Below are 13,576 nucleotides of genomic sequence, written 5' to 3' on the forward strand. Positions count from 1 at the left end.
AGGGAACTTTCACAAAAAATTAAAAATAAAACTACCACATGACCCAACAACACCACTCCTGGGTATCTATCCAACAGAATTCAAAGCAGGATCTCAAAGAGATATCTGCACGTCCATTGCACATTATTCATTGCAGCACTATTCACAACAGCCAAGAAGTGGAAGCAAACTAAATATCTACTGACAGATGAATGGATAGAGAAAATGTGGTCTATACAGATATACATACATATATACATATAATGTGGCCTTAAAAAAAGAAGGAAACTCTGACATATGCTACAACATGGATGAATCTTGAGCACATTATGCTAAGTGAAATAAGCCAGTCACAGAAGGACAAATATTGTTATGATTCCACTCATATGAAGAGTCGGAAGCAAATTCATATAAACAGAAAGTAACGTGGTAGTTGCCAGGGATTGGGAGGGCTGGGGAATGAAGCGGTATTGTTTAATGGGTTTAGAGTTTGTTTTTCAAGATGAAAAAGTTTTGGAGCTGTTCACACAATAAGGCAAATATGCTTAACACTATTGAAAACAGAAATGGTTCAGATGATAAATTTTTTGTTGTATGTTTTTTCCCACAATAAAAAAGTAACAAAAATCTGTGTACCCATCCTGGAACATTATCAAATCCTAACATTTTACTATACATTCTTCAGACTTTATCCAGGAGCAAAAGGTGGCAGACAATGGTGTGTATGTGGGGCGGGGACTCCTGTCTCCATGACCTGTTTCCCTCTTCAGAGGTATCTGCTTTCCTGAACTTTTTTTTTTAATCTTTCCTGTGCATGTCTGATATTATGACCGCATGTAAATATATCTATAGACAATATATAGCATTGCTTTGTCTACGTACTACTTTTATATAAATGGTAACATAGATGGGAAGAAAATGGAAACAGTGACAGACTTTATTTTCTTGGGCTCCAAAATCACTGCGGACAGTAATAGCAGCTATGAAATTAGAAGACGCTTATCCTTGGAAGAAAAGCTATGACAAACCTAGAGAGCAGGTTAAAAAACAGACATCACTTTGCTGACAAAGGTCTGCATAGTCAAAGCTACAGTTTTTCCAGTAGTTGTGTACAGATATGAGAGTTGGACCGTAAAGAAGGCTAAGTTCTGAAGAATTGATGCTTCTAAACTGTGGTGCTGAAGAAGATTCTTGAGAGTTCCTTGGACTTCAAGAAGATCAAACCAGTCAATCCTAAAAGAAATCAACCCTGAATATTCATTGGAAGGACTGATGCCGAAGTTGAAGGTCCAATACTTTGGCCACCTGATGCGAAGAGCTGACTTATTAGAAAAGACCTTGATGTTGGGAAAGATTGAAGGCAGGAGGAGAAGGGGACAACAGAGGATGAGATGGTTGGATGGCATCACCGACTCAATGGACATGAGTTTGAGCAAACTCCAGGAGATAGTGAAGGACAGGGAAGCCTGGCGTGCTACAGCCCACAGGGTCACAAAGGGTCGGACACAACTGAGCAACGGAACAACAACCATGATGGACCTATCCTTTGTGCAACATCACATTTTAAAATTGATATACACTGATAAAGACCCAATTCATTATTAAAACTTCTGTACAGTATTGCAATGTTTAAATATACTGTGTTTACTTATCCACCATCCTTTTGGTGAGTAGTTGAGTCATTTCAAATGCTGCACTATTATGACAACTCAACAAAAAACAAACAACCCAATTGAAAAATGGGCAGAGGGTCTGAATAGACATGTTTCAAAAGAAGACATACAGATGGCCAACAAGCACATGAGAAGATGCTCAGTATCACTAATTACCAGGGAAATGCAAATCAAAATCACAGGTATCATCTTATACCTGCTAGAAGGACTGTTATCAAAAAGACAAGGAGGAACAGATGTTGCAGAAGATATGGAGAAAAGGGAACCCTCACGCATTGTTGGTAGGAATGTAAATTGGTGCAGCCACTATGGAAAACAGTATGGAGATTTCTCAAAGAATTAAAGATAGAACTACCATATGATCCAGATATTCTACCTCTGAGTATTTATACAAAGAACACAAAAACACTAGTTTGAAAAGATATATGCACCTCCGTGCATATATCCTCATTGCCACATTATTCACAACAGTCAAGATCCGGAAGCAACCTAAGTGTCCACTGATGGAAGAATAGACAAAGAAAATGTAAGACATATTCTCAGCAAAAGAAAAAAAAAAGAAAGAAAATGTAAGATATACACACACACGCACATACAACACAGCAGAAATACCACACAGCCATAAGAAGTAAAACCCTGCCATTTTCGACAACACAGGTTGACCTTGATGACATACGTGAAATACTAAGTGAAATAAGTCAGATGGAGAAAGATAAATACCTTATCATTTCTCATATGTAGATTTCACTCATATGTAGAATCTAAAATCATGAATAAATGAAATTAAATAAAAATAAACTCATAGAGAACAGATTCGGGGTTATCAGAGGGGAAGGGGTTGTGGGGTGGGCAAAATGGGTGAAGGGGGCCAAGCAAATGTGATGGAAGGTAACTAGACTCATGTGATCACTCTGGAGTGCATAGAGATGTTGAACTAAAATGATGTACACCAAGGAGTTATATGTACACCAAGGACTTATATGTATATCTTATATGTACACCTTATATGTACACTTATACATGCACTTGTACACCAAGGACTTATGTGATAAAATATTAATATTTAAATATATAAAATAATTTATTTAAATTTAAATTATTTAAATAAACAATAGTTTATTTAAACAAACAAAATTATTTAAATAAACAAAATAGTTCACTACTGTGAACAATACTGGATGGAGTTGTCTTGTGTACATCCTTGTCTATGCATCTCTAGGATGAAAAACTGTGCGCTGGAGGGAGTGAGTCTATCCAATATCACCAGGATACTGACAAACGGTTCTCCAGGACGTGTGCCCCCAACTTCCACCCACAGCAGACAAAAGCACCAAGCACTCCCACCACACCAACTGTGTCTGTCAGGCTCACTCAAGTCTGCCAATCTGCTGGGTGTGAAATAGCATCTCACTGTGATTCTATGTGTCCCAGGTCATTAGAAGAGCTGACTGTCTTCTCACAAGCTATTGATGATGGGTTTCCTCTCCACTGATGTTTTGCCTGTTTCTCTGTTTTGTTGTTTGTCTTATGCTAATTGGGAGGCATTTTTATGAATTCTGGATACTAAGGCTTTTCTAGTTACATGAGTTGCAAATTCTTTTCAGACCATGGTTTGTCTTTTACATTTATTTATTTTTTGCTTATTTGTTTAACAAAAGTTCTTCTGCATTTTAATCAGAATCAAATACATCAACTCTTTATTTTATGTTTATATTTATTGTGTTGTGTTAATGAAATCCTTTCTTACCCTAAGGAGACTTTTCTGTCTTCCCTGGGGAACACAGTAATGATTCAGTAAATATTGACTGAATAAGTGGATTATTTCTAGTTTCTTGGTCTCTAGAAAATTTCACAAATCCAACTTTTAATTTATTTTGTATAAGCCCTATGCTCATATAAGTAATCTTTTATTGCAAAATTGGGCTTACATGTAAAAGGTGGTGCTACCACTTGTCCTAATGAGGCCAAGTGGAAGCAAGCCTTTTTTTTTAACGGGCACAGAATCTGAATAAATATTTCCAAAGAATATAAACAAATGGCCAGCAGATATAGGAAAATGTGTTCCACATCACTTGTCATCAGGGAAATGCAAATCAAAAAGCACAATGGGATATCATTTCGAACCTATTAGAATGGCTATCATCAAAAAGATAAAACATAACAAGTGTTAGCAAAGATGTAGAGAAAAGAGAACCCTTGTGCACTGTTGGTGGGAACATACATTTGGGCAGTCACTTTGGAAAATAGTATGGAGATGCCTCAAAAAATTAAAAATACAAATACCATGAAAGTGAAAGTGTTAGTCACTCAGTTGTGTCTGACTCTTTGTGACCCCATGGACTGTAGTCCACCAGGCTTCTCTGTCCATGGGATTTTCCAGGCAAGAATACTGGAGTGGGTTGCCATGCCCTCCTCCAAGGGATCTTTCTGACCCAGGGGTTGAACCGGCGTCCCCTGTGTCTCCTGAACAGCAGGCAGATTCTTTACCAGCTGAGCCATCAAGGAAGCTACCATATAATCCAGCAAGTTCACTTCTAGGAATATATCCAAAGGATTTAAATACAGGGTCTCAAAGATATATCTACCCTCCCATGTTCACTGCAGCATTACTCCCAATAGACAAGTCATGAAAATAACTATGTGTCTGTCAACAGATGAATGGATATATATCTCTCTTATAGTTCAATAAAGCTAAAAATTTTTTTTAAATTTAACCAAAAAGTTTTTACTTCCTAGCTCCACTCCTGGAAGCTTGCCTTTTGTAATACACCAGCAAAAATAACCATTCTTCTTCACAAGAGATACAGTTGAGAAAGAGGATTCTTAAACATAGCAATATTTAGAAAGCAGAAAGTAAGCCTTGTTAGCGAGGGCTACAGCAATAGAACAAGGCACCTAGAACAGCCCACACAGTCAAAAATTGTGTTGAGCATCTATTATGTACATCAATTATGTAAGGAGAGTTGTAGAACTTCTTTCTTTAAAAAATGTAATCATTGGGTGTCGCGGCACAATAAAGTTCTTAACGCCAGAGTTATTGCCATCTATGGCACCAAGTCAATAACTCCAACTTATTAATGTCATCCCACTGCTTTCCCTTTGTAAAACCTTTATCGAGGAACTTCCCTGGTGGTCCAGGGATTAAGACTCCATGCTCCCAATTCAGGGGGCCTGGGTTGTATCCTTGCTTAGGGAACTAAGATCCTATATGCCACAACTAAGAGGTTGCATAATGCAAATGAAAGAAACTGCAGGCCACAAAGATCAAACATCCCACATGCCACGATGAAGACCTAGTGCACAGCCAAATAAATAAGTAATCAATATTTTAAAATCTCCTTTCCATTTTCCATCACCCCATCCCAACAAGGCCTCCTCATTTCACACCTGGTTTATCGAAATAGTCTCCTAACTAGGTTTCCCACTAGTTTCTCTCCTATTCTTTGAATGCCAGATTAATTTTCCTCATCTCCTTGTTATCCAATCTCTTTCATTCAAAATTTTCAGTTCATCCTCACTATATACATAGAACATACTGCTGCTGCTGCTGAGTCGCTTCAGTAGTGTCCGACTCTTAGGGACCCCGTGGACTGCAGCCTACCAGACTCCTCTGTCCATGGGATTTTCCAGGCCAGAGTACTGGAGTGGGTTGCCAGTGCCTTCTCCATAGAACATACTAGTTCAGACATTGTTCCTTTGATGAATATTTAAGTCATTTAAAATTTTCCACCATTATGAACAATACTCTTATGAACAATATTATTCATAATGCAAACTTTTGGAGGGAGGCTCTAGAGGGAGGGGACCCAAGTATGCATATAAGTGATTCATGTTGTACAGCAGAAGCTAACATACTTGTAAGGCAACCATACTCCAACAATAAAATTTTAAAAAATAATGCAAACTTTCTAACTGGGTATTTAAGGGCCTCCAGACTGGCATTTAGCTTTCTTCATGTCCTACCAAGGTCTGTGTAAACTTTCTTCTTTGATTGGGTCAATCATACATTCTCACAGTCCACACCCCCACTCCCTCTCCTCACCCTCTAAAGGATCCTGCCAAGGATCAACCCAGGACCCAGCTCCTCCCAAGGCTCTTTACTGATTGCTTGGTGGTTACCCTTGCCTCAGATGCCTTAAATACTTACCCCCAGTTCTCACTTACTGCCTTGAACCTTTTTAAAAGATCTCCTACTTGCCAAAGTAGATTAAAAGTGATCTGTGGGCAGGACTGGTGTCTTAGAAGGTCTCTGGAAGGAGAATCTTTGAAGCAACTAACCCGGTTCCTTATGAGATTCAATAAATAGCTGCTAACTTCCATGTAGCCCTAAATGCATTAAATATTTCATATTAAATTTACAAAATTTTAAAAGTCTTACTATTCTCCTATAAGTTGGATTATCCTTCCCAAATGAAATTAATTCATTATAAAAGAAGAAAAAAAATCAGTGCAAAAAAATTTTTTTAAGAATGTAAAAGTCATCTAAAATCTCAAGTGCATGCATGCTCAGTCGCTAAGTTGTATCCAACTCTTTGTGACTTCATGGTCTGTAGCCCACCAGGCTCCTCTGTCCATGAGATTTCCCAGGCAAGAATACTGGAATGGGTTGCCATTTCCTCCTGCTGGAGATTTCCCCAACCCAAGGATAGAACCTAGTCTCCTGTGTTGGCAGATAGATTCTTTACCACTGAAGTACCTGCAAAGACCCTGATGCTGGGAAAGACTGAAGGTGAAAGGAGAAGAAAGTGGCAGAGGCTAAGATGGTTACCTAGTATCACTGACTCAATGGACATGAATTTGAGCAAACTCTTGGAGATACTGAAGGACAGGGAAGCCTGGCATGCTGCAGTCCATGAGGTCACAAAGAGTCAGGCACAATTTAGCGACTGAACACCACCACCAGCACTTGGGAAGCCCAAAATTTCAGGGACCAGTTCTTCAATGAAAGCATATTCATTACTAAAGAGTTGCACATTGTAAAATTCCCCACAGGAATCTACATGTCCCTCAGACACTCTTTCTGAGGCAGGTGAAAGAGCTGGAGAAGAGAGACCAGCTGACGGGCATACGGGGCTTGGCAGAGACCCACGTGTGCAGACACGGGAACTTGCAAGTTACCACCTCACAGGCTGGCACTCCTCTGCCCCCAGATGGAGAAGATCAGCCAAGAATAACCACCTACCACCCTCTATCTGCAATTTAGGAAACTGCTTCTGCCACCTTTCATCACTGGCCCTTTATAAGTACTGCTTGCTGCAAATGCTTGAGGAAGTAATGGAAAGGGAAAAAGAGGAAAATTAAAATCACCATTCAGAGATAACCATAACTACTACTCATGTATAAACACACACACACAATTTGTGCTCATACTGTATAGGCAATGTGAGAGGCTGTGTGGGTCAAGTTACAAGTGTGACTGATGGAACGTGACTCTGGGTCTGGAACCCAGCTCTACACTCACAAGCTCTAGAACTCTGAACAGAAGCTCTGGGCTCCTGTTTCCCGCCTGCAAAATTAGAATAAGTAATGATGTCTGCCCCACAGGATTGCTATGGGCTAAAATGAGATGTTATATATAAGTGTGTTTAATAGCATGAGACACATAGAATATGCAGCTATGAATTATCACAATGACATTGTTCTTCATCTGACCTTTTCCCTTAACACTTCATCATAGCCTATTGTCAAACATTCTTTGAAAACACTATTCTTAGAATTATAGGGTTCTGTAGCTTTTTTTTTTTTTTTTAACATAACACTTTACCAAGACCATGTCCTTCCCCAGTGGTGCAGCAGTAAAGAACCGCCTGCAACTAAGGAGATGCAGGTTCGATCCCTGGGTCAGGAAGATCCCCTGGAGGAGGGCAATACTTCAGTATTCCTGCCTGGGAAATCCCATGGACAGAGGAGCCTGGCGGGCTACAGTCCGTGGGGTGACAGAGAGTCGGACATGGCCTATTGACTAAACAGCAACTTACCATGACATACCATATATTTCAAAATATTATTTTTAATGTCTATATATTTAATATTCTATTTTCTCAATATACTACAATTTATCATTTTTTCCTGTTGCTGGACATTTAAGTTGTTTCTTGTTTTGCTGTTGTTGAGTTGCCAAGTCATGTCCAACTCTTTTGTGAGCCCATGGACTGTAGCCTACCAAGCTACTCTGTCCATGGGATTTCCCAGGCGAGAATACTGGAGTGGGTTGCCACTTCCTTCCTATTTATCACTATTATAAATAATACTGTCATGATATATTTAAAACTTGGGTCATATTCCTGGTCACTTTTTTAGGATAGATTTCTAAATATAGAATTTCTAGAAAAAGAGGGTATAAACATTGTTCAATGTTCCTTTTACCAATCTACTATCCAGAAATAATAGCCCATGTTTACCTCATCAGTTCTGTATAACAGTGGACCCTAATGATGTCCTTGATAAATATTTTAGTAATATCTCTTTTTCTGCTTTGCTATTTGAGAAAAGGAAAATTTTTACTTCATTTAATTTTGATAACTTGTAAGTTCAGAATCTTCTGCTCATGTCTCAATTTTTGTTTGTCCCCCCCCAACCGCTTTTTTAAGTTGAGTTGTAAAGAGGTAGTTTTTGAGAATTCCCTGGTGGTCCAATGGTTAGGACTCTGAGCTCTCACTCCCAAAGACCCGGGTTCAATTACTGATTGGGGAACTAAGTTCCCACAGGCCACATGGTGTGGCCAGTAAATAAATACATTTTTAAAGAGGTATTTTTCCATATTAATTGATAAATCTTCTTTATATATTAGGAAGTTAATTTTTTCCTCATACTTTTTCCAGTTTCCTTTAGGCTTAAGTTTTCATTTACTCATCTCTTCTGCATGGAGTTACTGAGCATCTGCTGTGTGCTGAGCACTGTGGCAGGTGCTGGGATTCAGCAGAGAACAAAGTCAACTGAAGTCTCTGACCTTGGAGGCCCTACCTCTTAGTGGAAGCTTCTAGTTGAGGGTGTCATTTCAATGGACACAATCATCTACTTTCTAGAACACCTGTTTTCTAGTTAGATAAGTACTTATAATTACTTAAACATAATTGGTCCATTAATGCCACCTTCTCTTCAGAAAACCATTGTATTCACATGAATGTGAAGAAAGAGACACCCCAGAGCTCAGCCTAATAGAGAAAATTTGATAATATGTTCAAACAAGTATGACTGAAAGAAAACCTTTAAACTTTCAGCTGGGACTTGAGCACATTCAGTGGTTATTTCCTTGTTTCCCTTCTATGCAGGTGCCTCTAAAATTTTAAACCAAAAAAAAAATTTTTTTAAACCATTGTACATCCCACAGTCTGGGGTTGGAGACATGGGGGTGTGTAGGTGGGGCTGATGAGAAAAGAGAAGTTTGGGGTCTTGTCTTAGCTCAGCCTTCAGTATCAAAGTACCATAACCTGGGTGACTTACAGACAACACAAATGGACCTCTCACGATTGTGCAGCCTGCAAGTCCAAGATCAGGATGCCAGCAGGGTCAGGCTTTGGTGAGGGCCTTCCATATTGCAGACTGCTGATCTCTAGTTGTACGCTGACATGATGGAAAAAGATGGAGCTATCTTTCCAGCCTCTTAAAAGGGCACTAATCCCACTCATGACATCCCCACCCAAATACCTCCCAAAGGCCTGACCTCCAAATACCATCACAGTGGCAAATAGATTCCAACATGTGAACTTTGAGGCAACACAACATTTAGTCCATAACAGATCCCATAAGCAGACAAGAGTGCCAGGATTGTGCCAGGAGTGACTTTATGGAATGATGAAACAATCAGTTTCACAAGAGATTCTTTTCCCTCAATGGGGAAAGGAATGGGACCCTCAATAGTAGCAAAACTGCCTCTTCAGCAACCTGTGTGCACATGTGACTCAGGACCAAATGCAGACTGCCCACCAAATCCTCAGCATGTGGAAACAACTCCAGAGAAGGGGATAGAGGGAATCCTGAATTGACAGAGATTGTTTCTTAAGCAGCAGCAGAATAGGAAATCAAAAGAGAAATTTAATGGAATCATAGAAAGATAGAGTTCTAGTTCTTATACATCTGAAAGGTATCACTGTGTTTCTAAGAGGAATCACAAGGGGGTGGTGAGGGATAGGGATCATCGTTTAAACACTTAAATTAGAATTTCCCACAGTCCTGGGGATTCCCTGGAGGTCCAGTGGTTAGGACTGCAGGGGGCACAGGTTCAATCCCTGGTCAAGAAACTAAGATCCTTGTAAACACTACAGGGTGGCCAAAAAATGTCCCACAGTCCTTGAGGAGAAACTGAAAGTGCAAATGGAAAATTCCATTAAATTAGCCTAAGTTAAAGCTAACTTTTAAAGGTGCAGGTTGGAAAACCTAATCTGCTCCAATAATTCCAACATGGAGGTCATCAATTCCTTCTTCAACTGTAGGCCACACATAAGTACCATATACATAAATGAACTCCAGATTAAACATGACTGCTGGCAGTTATGTTTACCTAAACAGAACCAGATCAAACATAACTGACTCCAAAAGTTGCCCAACACAGACAAGCAAAACAAGGTCTCTAGACAGTCCTACTCAGCAGATTCCTCCTTCATTTCCTCTCCTTGCACAGCACAGGCTCAACTCTGCAGCTTCCCTTAGCCTTTCCCTACCCTCTTTATCAGAAGCCAGGCTCTATCACTCAGAGCTTTCTCCCAAGAGAAGCAAAGCTGGCTCTAGCTAGGAGGAAGCAAGCAGAAGAAGGGTCAGAGAACCCAAGAGAAGTATCAGAAAATATGCTCAACATCACTAATCACTAGGGAAATGCAAATCAAAACCACAATGAGAACACTTCACATCCATCAGGATGGCTATTACCGAAAGTAAGGAAGGGATGGAGGAAGGAAGGAAGAAGGAGAAAGGAAAGAGAAAGGAAGGAAGGAGGGAGGAAGAAGGAGGGGGGAGGAAAGAGGGAAAGAGAAAGGAAAAGAGAAAGGAAGAGGGAAAGAAAACAGCAAGTGTTGGCAAGGATGTGGAGAAATAGAAATCTCTGTGCATTGTTGGTGGACAAATATGAAATGTGCAGCTGCTGTGAAAAATGGTATGAAAAAATAAAAACAGAACTGCCGTATGATTCATTGATTGTATTTCTGGATATGTTACCCAAAAAGTGAGAGTATGGACTCAAAGAGATACATGCACATCTGTGTTCACTGTAGCATTATTCACAACAACAAAAATGTGGGAGCAACCCAGGCGTCCATCAACTGAGGAAGGGGTAAAGAAAATGTGGTGCATACACACAACAGAATATGATTCAGACTTAAAAAGGGTTAGGGTTGAATTCCGCCTTGAGAGGGAAATTTCAACTTATGCAACAAAGTGAATGAACTCTGAAGACATGCTAAGTGAAACAACACAGGACAAGTACTGTACAATTCCACCACATGAGGTACCTAGGGTAGCCATATTCCTAGACACAGAAAGTAGAATGGTCGTTGCCAGGTTCGGGCTTCCCAGGTGGCTCAGTGGTTTAAAAAAAAAAAAAAAAATCAACCAATTCAGGAGAATCAAGAGATGCAGTTTCAATCCAGGGATCAGGAAGATCCCCTGGAGCAGGAAAGGGCAAGCCACTCCAGTGTTCTTGCCTGGAGAATCCCATGGAAGGAGGGGCCTGGCGGGCTACAGTCCACAGGGTTGCAAAGAGTCAGACACGGCTGAGAACACACGTACTCCACAGGAGAGTTTATTGGGTGCAGAGTTTTAGTTTTGGAGATGGGTGATGGTAATGGTTGACAGCAGTGTGAGTGTATTGTTGTCGCTGAACTGTGTGTTTAAAAAAAAAAAAAAAACAAGCAAACACCGTTAAAATGATGAGAAAAGAAGAACTCGAGAAAGGAAGGAGGGATGGGAGGGGAAAGCAGGAGCCAGAGTTGGAGGAAGGCCCCTCCCAGGTAAACCGAACGGAAACAGGAACACACACTAGACTGGATTTGGCACGTGGAGAGCTAGAGTGAAATCTCCTTTTCTGAGGTCTGAGGGCACAGGGGAGCTGAGCCCAAAGGAGCTCGAGAGATCTGACTTCGGGCAAAAGTAGAATGAAAACCAGGCAGTTCTCAGGGTGTGGCACCAAACTAAGGCCCCCACTCCCCTCCTCCGTGGATCTGGGAGCGGAGGTGGCGGGTGGCCTTCCAAGGCCTCAGAGTAGAAGTCAGGGACAGCCGGGAGCCTGCAGTGACCACTTCAAGCATCGGGGCGTATCCGAATTGCCACTCCGTCCATAAAGGCCGTTCGGATGTCCCCCAAACCATGCATTCTCAGCGCGGGCCCTAGCCTCCCCCGCAACCCAAAGGGGGCAAACAGTGCTTCTTGCAGGTGGAAAAATCTTCTTTCCATGCACCAAGCACAGAAGTGCATATGGCAAATTCACACCGCGGATCTGTGGTGTCATAATTTGGGGGTGGGGGGGGGGGGATGGAGGTGATTGGGGGCAAAATGTCCCGTGAAGAGGGAGAGGGGCCGTGACACAAGCACGCCAAGGCTGAGAACCACGACACTAAAGTTAGGGGTGGGGCTGAGGGATGTGACCCCTCAATTCCCGGGGTCCGCACGGCCCTCCATGGTCCTCTCACAGCTCCGGCGAGGGAGCACGGGCGACCTCACCCGGTCCAGCCCCTGCGGCCGGGTGCCCTGTTGCCGGGGTCGCGGTCACGGCTACCGCGCGCGGCCGCCCCCTTCCCGCGGGCACAGGGAGAGGGAAGGGGGCGTGGCCGACCCCCGAGCTGCCGGGGCGGGGCCGGCCCGCGGGAGGGCGGGGCCGGCCCGCGAGAGGGCGGGGCCGGCTGCGGGAGGCGGGGTCCGCGGGCGGCGCCCTGCCCTCGAGGAGCCCCTGCGGCTCCGCCCGAACGTCCGCCTGTCGCCCGGCTCCTCCCGCCGCCTCCTCAGCGCGCTTCTCCGAGGTGCCCGCGCGGCGACGCCCGGGGCAGCCAGGGAGCCGCTGCGGCCGCGGAAATCTGTACACACCGCAGCGCAGCCCCAGTAGCTGGGTCTCTGTGGCGCAATCGGTTAGCGCGTTCGGCTGTTAACCGAAAGGTTGGTGGTTCGAGCCCACCCAGGGACGGCAGTGTTTTTCCTCTACGGGAAAATTCATTTTAAAACGGCAACCGGGAGATTTTTTAATGGAGCAATAGTACGATACTGCGACGCTTCTAGGACAGAGGAAGACAACGTCCAGTTAATGGTGTTCGGTGCCGGTGAATCTGAGAGCGACGCTGCTGCGGCGTGGTTTGCTCATTCTAGTTCAAACGAGTATGTGGGGGAAATGTGCACCCATGGTCCAGGAGACCTGCCCGACCTTGTTCATCAACAGCAGACACTGCAATGGCAAAAACAAACCCCAACACGCAATTGCTCATTGGCAGGTGAATGAATAAATAACCATTGGTTTCTCTAGGAAAACCTGATACCACCAGAAAGCCAATGTGGTTAATGCAATTTTGCCTTATGTGCAGCCAGAAAGATTGGAGGAGTCGTGCAGATGCAAACAGGCAAGAGGAGACATCTCGAGACTGTGGAGGCACAATTCATCCCAAGCCACTGTGGGCTGAATTAAGCTGTGTACTATCTAGCTTTTGGACCCAGCACTTCAATCTAGGCAAAGGCCTTAACTGTTCACTTTGTTTAGACTCCCAACAGAATTTTTCCAGAAATTAGAACGGGTAGAGGTTCCTGTTAAAAAATCTCAAACGACGTGTTTTCAACTCATCGCACAGAAGACACAAATATTTTTCAAGCAGACAATTCACACACGATTTCCTCTTTTTTCCTGATTTTATTGAGAAATAATTGACATTATATCACTGTATACATACGATTTTCTATAAAGATAGAAAACCACATGACAATATGATAACATGAGGCTGTAATTCATTCCTGCC

General features: G+C 42.4%; 1 non-coding gene across 1 annotated transcript; it reads left to right on the forward strand.

Annotated features, from left to right (window-relative positions):
- Positions 1-12,685: 12,685 nt before the first annotated feature.
- TRNAN-GUU lies at positions 12,686-12,759 on the forward strand. The gene has a single exon. It is a non-coding gene; the product is annotated as a tRNA-Asn (tRNA).
- Positions 12,760-13,576: the final 817 nt, after the last annotated feature.

The sequence above is a fragment of the Cervus elaphus genome, chromosome 30, assembly GCF_910594005.1.
Source record: "Cervus elaphus chromosome 30, mCerEla1.1, whole genome shotgun sequence".
Taxonomy (NCBI): Eukaryota; Metazoa; Chordata; class Mammalia; order Artiodactyla; family Cervidae; genus Cervus; species Cervus elaphus.